Here is a 7,263-nt window from a genome sequence, read left to right on the forward strand (position 1 = left end):
TCCCGAGAAGGTCACCCATCGCTGTGACTCTCGGCTCGTTTAAGTTTTTATGTTCTGTTCTTCTTATTTATACTTAACTAATTGGCAATTACTAATTATCTGTGTTTATGGCTTATCTAGTTGTCTTAAGTGTTGTTCTAATCCCCTTAATTGTCCGGACCGACTCCGGTCACCGAAACAGTGAAATATACCAGGCTATGCAAATAGGGTCAAGTTACATAGCCTGTGTACTTTATTTCTTCCTTGGTCTTCTGGATTTTTTCTGGCAGAATGTTACACGGGTCCATGGTTGTGCTTACACAACCCGTGTACTTTGTATCAACAGCACTTCTCAATCCTTTGACCTTTCCAAGCTTCCTTCCACACTTCTATGCTCTGGAACTTCACCAAAACCTTGAAAAATACAGAAAGAGTCACATTAATGAAAATGCTAAAAGTTTCTCCATTTAACATAATTATTTCAATAGCTCTCTAAACATATGCCTAATAGATAATTATACTTTAATTAACTGAGTTAGGCATAAAGATAACCTAGAAACACTAAATGTGATGGGAGTAAAATTAGTAAATTATGCACTTATCAAATTCCCCCACACTTATTCCATGCTTGTCCTCAAGCATGACTTAAACTCTCAATGAACTCCACTTAGAAGTTCCTTAACTTCACCCTATCATAACATTCTCTAACAAAAGATTAAAAGTTTGAAATAAGAGGCAAGTAAGGTAATAACCATCATAATAAATTCCATCAACACCATACCAATATATCAATAATTCTCCAACACAAAACAAAAGGCTTGAAATCAATTAAGCTCACACAATTAAAGTTTCATAAAATTTTAAATCAATGCATACCAAAACACAAGGTTAATTTATCAAGGCACAATAATTACAGCTCTTTGCAAATCTTAGGGGAGATAGAAATGAGCTTTTTTTTTTTATGAAATTGGTACTTCTCTCTCATCACAGTTACTTTTTTTTTTCTTTTTTTTTTTTCTTTATTTTAACCGTCACCTTCAGAAAAGTACCTTGCTCATATCCTAGCTAGCTTTTGGCCTGAGAATCGACATGGGCTTCATGAAGACTCCTGGTTACTTTGCTTAACTAAATAGCGGAGCAATTTTCAAGTTTAGCCTTTTATTTCCCCTAATTTATGCATCTACATATTATAAAATACCCTGATAGATTAAACAAAGTTCTGAAATATGCATGACACTAGTTTAAATAAACTAATCATTTCACCATTAAATCAAGCCTAAATGATTTATGCAAGAAAAAAAAATTGTTCTATGGTATGGAGAAGAGGGAAAATCCATCATTAAAGTTACTATTACCTTGCCTAAATTTCAAAAATTCAATCTAAAATAGAAAAGTCATTTCAAGGACAAAGCACTTCTCTCTGAGAGTTAATATAAAATCATGAATCAAGCTTATGAGAACGATTTATTTTTTATTTATTTATTTTTTTTTTCAATTGCAGCAACAAATTTCTCCTCCCCCACACTTAAAACTTACATTGTCCCCAATGTAAAGCCCAAATGCAAAAGAAAAGAGAAAAAAAAATGCTAGAAAATAAAATAAGATAAGGGAAAGAAAACAAATCTGATTGTGGCTAACAAGCCACCCATGGGTTGCCTCCCAAGAAGAGCTTTTGTTTATCGTCGTTAGCTCGACATGGAAAAGCTCATTAATCCACATAAATTGGGTTACTCAATTTGAGCTCCTCCACTGTATGGTCCTTAAACCCCTCATAAAATGGCTTGAGTCTATGACCGTTGACCTTGAATACTTTGTTAGTTCCTAAACTTTGAATTTCAACTGCACTATAAGGAAACACATTAGTAACAACAAAGGGTCCAATCTAACGAGAACGCAACTTACCAGGCATCAGCTTCAATATGGAATTCTACAATAAAACTTTTTGCCCAATCACAAACTGCTTCCTTAGAATTAGTTTGTCATGGAATGCCTTGGTCTTTTCTTTATAGATCTTAGAGTTCTCATAAGCCTCAAGTTGAATTTCCTCTAATTCCTGCAATTGTAATTTTCTTTCCACACCAGCAGTATCAAAATCCAAATTACAATGTCTAATAGCCCAATAAGCCTTATGTTCTAACTCAACAGGAAGGTGACACAACTTACCAAATACCAATCTGTAGGGGGACATACCTATAGGTGTCTTATAAGCAATCCTGTAAGCCCAAAAAGCATCATCAAGTCTAAGGCTTCAATCTTTTCTATTTGGCTTCACTGTTTTTTCCAAAATGGACTTTATTTCTCTATTAGACACCTCTGCTTGCCCACTTGTTTGAGGATGATAAGCTGTAGATATTCGATGGAAAACACCATATCTCCTCAACAATGCCTCAACAGTTCTATTACAAAAATGTGTGCCTCAGTCACTGATTAAAGCTCTAGGAACTCCAAACCTGCTAAAAATATTTTACTTGATAAAACCTACAACAGCTTTAGAATCATCAGTCCTGGTGGCTTTGGCTTCCACCCATTTTGAAACATAATCAATAGTAAGTAATATATAAACAAAGCCAAAGGAAGAAGGAAATGGACCCAAAAAATCAATACCCCACACATCAAAAATCTCACAAACAAGTATTGAATTCTGAATCATCTCATTCCTATGGGTTAAACTTCCTATTCTTTGACATTGTTCACAATTTTTGCAAATCAAATATGAATCACGAAATATAGTGGGCCAATAAAAATCACAGTCTAATATTTTTCTACCTGTTCTCTTGGGTCCAAAATGACCTCCACATGTATAGGCATGACAAAATGCAATAATAGATTGATTCTCATTATCAAGAACACATCTCCTAATAATTTGATCAAAACAAAATTTCCACAAATACGGGTCATCCCACACATAATACTTAGCCTCACTTTTCAATTTCTCTTTCTTAGCTCTACTCAAATCAAAAGGCACAACCTTAGTAACTAAATAATTCACCAAATCAACATACCAAGGGATCATACCTTGCAATTTAAATAACTGCTCATCAGGAAAAAGTTCCTGAAAAGGAATTTGCTCTTCTTGTGTCACTAACCTGCTCAAATGATCTGCTACAAGGTTCTTAGCTCCTTTCTTATCTTTAATTTGAAGATCAAATTCTTACAGCAAAAGGATTCATCTAATCAACCTCAGTTTTGCTTCCTTCTTTGCCAAGAGATACTTTAACGCTGCATGACCAGAGAAGATAATTATTTTAGAACCAAGCAAATATGACCGAAATTTATCTAAAGCAAAAACTATAGCTAAAAACTCTTTTTCAATCGTAGAATAATTACGCTGAGCTAAATTGAGTGTTCTGGATGCATAATAAATCACATGAAAGAGCTTCCCAACACGCTGCCCTAAAACTGCTCCCACTACATAATTACTTGCTTCACACATAATTTCAAATGGTATTGTCCAATCAGGAGCCTGGATAATAGGAAGTGATGTCAATGCAAATTTCAATTTGTCAAAAGCCTCCTTACACTCTTCACTGAACTCAAAAGAAACAACTTTTTGCAAGAGTCTAGACAAAGGCAATGCTATCTTAGAGAAATCCTTAATGAACCTACAATAGAAACCTGTATGACCAAGAAAAGAGCGTACTTCCCTCACAGTTATAGGGTAGGGTAAGTTCACAATTAAATCAATTTTAGATTTATCCACCTCAATACCCTTATTAGAGACAACATGACCCAAAACAATCCCCTGTTCCACCATAAAATGACACTTCTCATAATTCAGAACAAGATTTTTCTCAATGCATCTCTCAAGAACATAAGTTAAATGATGTAAACATGCATCAAATGAATCACCATACACAGTAAAATCATCCATGAATACCTCAATGCAATTATCAATGTAATATGAAAATATACTCATCATGCATCTCTGAATTATGGCAGGTGCATTACAAAGCCCGAAGGGCATCCTTCTAAAAGCAAAAGTTCCAAAAGGGCAAGTGAAAGTAGTCTTCTCTTGATCCTCCGGTGCAATCACAATTTGATTATATCCAGAAAAGCCATCGAGAAAGCAGAAATAAGACTTACCTGCTAACCGCTCAAGCATCTAATCAATGAATGGCAGTGGGAAGTGGTCCTTCCTTATTGTTGAATTCAGCTTGCCGTAGTCTATGCACATTCGCCATCCACTTTGAATCCTTGTTGGAACAAGTTCATTATCTTGATTTGCTACCACAGTGACTCTTGATTTTTTTGGCAGTACTTGGACTGGACTTACCCATTTGCTGTCTGAAATTGGGTAAATAACTCCTGCATCCAGTAGCTTTAAAATCTCCTTCTTCGCAACCTCCATCATCTGTGGGTTTAACCTCCTTTGAGCTTCTCTACTTGGTTTAACCTCATCTTCCAGTAAAATCCTGTGCATGCACACTGATGAACTTATACCTTTGATGTCAGCTATTGTCCATCCAATTGCTTCCTTGTGTACTCTCAGAACCCTAGTCAATCTTTCTTCTTGAATCTTTCTTAAATTACTTGAGATGATAACTGGAAGTGTCTCATTGTCTCCCAAGTAAATGTACTTCAAATGCTCAGGCATAGGCTTGAGTTCAAGAACCGGTGCCTGCTCCACAGAAGGTAATAATTTTGAGTGAGATACAGGGAAGTCGATCTTTGATACTCCATACCTTTTTGGAACAGGAGGTAATGACTGCAATATCATTACTGCATCTTGAACCTCTACACTTAATGGTTGATTGGTACTGACTTCTTGAATTCCTTGACTAATCACCACTTCTAACTCATACTCCATGCTTAACTCAAAAACATCCTTCAAAAATGTATCAACTACATCAATAGAAAAAATAGAATGGTCATCAGCAGGATACTTCATGGCATCAAAGATATTAAATTTGATAGTCTCTCCATCAAACTCCATAGTTAAGGTACCATCATCCACATCAATTTTTGTCTTGGCAGTTTTTAGGAAAGGTATTCCAAATAAAATCAAAGCTGACTTTGATGTGGGGACACTATCCTCTATATCCAGAATGTAAAAATCTGCAGGAAAAATCAATTCTCCAACCTACACCAACACATCTTCAACTACTCCTAATGGGTAAGCATTAGAACGATCAGCTAACTGAATAATAACACTGGTTTCTTTCAAAGGACCCAAATTTAAAGTTTGAAAAACTGAATTTGACATAACATTAATAGATGCTCCTAAATCTGCCATTGCACGTTCAAATTTAGAATTACCTATTTTGCAGGGAATAGAAAACGAACCTGGATCCTTACACTTAGGGGGTATTTTTTGCTGAATTAATGCCGACACATTTTGCCCCACACTAATCCTCTCATTATTCCTCAACTTGCGCTTTGTATTGCATAGTTCCTTAAGGAATTTAGCATACTTGGGAACTTGTTTGATCGCATCAAGTAAAGGTATATTCACCTCCACCTTTCTGAAGGTCTCCAAAATTTCTTTCTCTTATTCTTCTTTCTTAGTCTTAGCCAACCTGCATGGGAATGGAGGAAGAATAGAATTATTGACCTTATTCAGTTTAGGTTCAGTATTTACCTCAACTTCAGGAACTTCAGACTCTTTTTCTCCTTGCTTCTTCTTTTTCATTGACTCATGTGGAGTCTGGTTATCAACTTTTTTCCCACTCCGCAACACTATAGCACTCGCATTTTCTCTGTGGTTCATGACTGTTTGGGATGGAAGCTTTCCAGAACCTTAAGCTTCCAGCTTACTCACAGATGAGGCTAACTGACCAATCTGCCTCTCTATGTTTTGAATGCTATTTCTGGTCTCCTGTTGAAACTGTTGTGTATTGTTAGCCAAAGCCTTAACAATTTCATCAAGTGACATACCTTGATTTGAGGGAGGCGGAGGTGGTTGATGCACTTGTGGTCTCTGTTGATTGCATCGGTTTTGCATCGGTTGATTCCCATAACTCAGATTGGGATGATCTCGCCATTCGGGATTATAAGTACTAGAAAAGGGATCATACCTGTGTTGTGGTTGTCCATAATGTCCTACTGCATTAGCATGTTGCATTGATTCATCCTCTTATAACGCAGGACACATGTCAGTAGCATGACCCGAACCCGAACAAATTCCACATACCTTAACAGTTTGCATATTCCCTATAGCCAACTGCCTCACCAAAGAAGTTAAATAAGAAATCTATTTCTCAAGGTTAGATGTACTTACCTCATTAACCTTTATAGGTGTGATATCCATTCTCATTCCAAACTGTTGAGAATTTGCTGCCATGTTAGCAATCAGCCTCCTTGCTTCATCTTGTGTCTTATCAACCAAAGCTCCTCCACTAGCAACATCTATCATACTGCAGTCCATTGGTAAAAGTCCCTCATAAAAATACTGAATCAAAAGCTACTCACTTATTTGATGATGGGGATAACTTGCACACAGTTTCTTAAATCGTTCCCAGTACTCATACAAGCTCTCTCCATTGTACTGCTGGATGCCACAAATTTCTTTTCTTATGTTGGCAGCACGGGAAGCGGGAAAATACTTCTCCAGAAATATTTGTTTCATCCCATTCCATGAGTTGACGGATCCGGAAGGAAGATAATACAACCAATCCTTAGCTGTTCCTTCCAGTGAGAAAGGAAAAGCTCGAAGCTTGATTTGATCCTCTGAAACTCCTTGAGGTTTCATGCTAGAACACACAACATGAAATTCCTTTAAATGCTTATGTGGATCATTACCTACAAGACCATGAAATTTAGGTAACAAATGGATTAATCCAGATTTCAACTCAAAAGCAATATTTAAAGTAGGGTATTGAATACACAAAGGCTGTTGGTTTAGATCTGGGGTAGCCAACTCTTTCAAAGTCCTAGCAGCCATGGTTTCGTTTTTGGAATTTGAATCCAAATCCGAATCCAAACTTAACTCCCTTGGAGATTGGACTCCTTCAGATGTACTCGGAATCTGCCTAGCCTGCTTAGCCAATTGTCTCAACTGTTTAGCTGCTTTTTCTACTTCTGGATCAAAGATCAACTCACCAGATTGAGAAGTTCTTGTCATAAACAAAAAGAAATCAAAGTAAAAACAGAAAAATACCTCAAAACCCTAGAAAATAATGAAATTTGGCCTCAAGAGGGTGGGGCCATAAAATCCTATGGATTGATTGGTCTTGATCAGAACGTTGTTTCCTTCAAAATAGGTATGGGCCGCCCTCCAAACTCAACCAATATTCTTGATGAATAGTAACAACATAATTTTTTTTTTTCAAAAACTTGAAAACAGCA

General features: G+C 36.5%; 1 non-coding gene across 1 annotated transcript; it reads left to right on the forward strand.

The window, feature by feature from the left end:
• Positions 1-6,389: 6,389 nt before the first annotated feature.
• Positions 6,390-6,496, forward strand: LOC131172333 (small nucleolar RNA R71). Its single transcript, XR_009142815.1, has one exon. It is a non-coding gene; the product is annotated as a small nucleolar RNA R71 (small nucleolar RNA).
• Positions 6,497-7,263: the final 767 nt, after the last annotated feature.

This window comes from Hevea brasiliensis, chromosome 13 (genome assembly GCF_030052815.1).
Source record: "Hevea brasiliensis isolate MT/VB/25A 57/8 chromosome 13, ASM3005281v1, whole genome shotgun sequence".
NCBI lineage: Eukaryota > Viridiplantae > Streptophyta > Magnoliopsida > Malpighiales > Euphorbiaceae > Hevea > Hevea brasiliensis.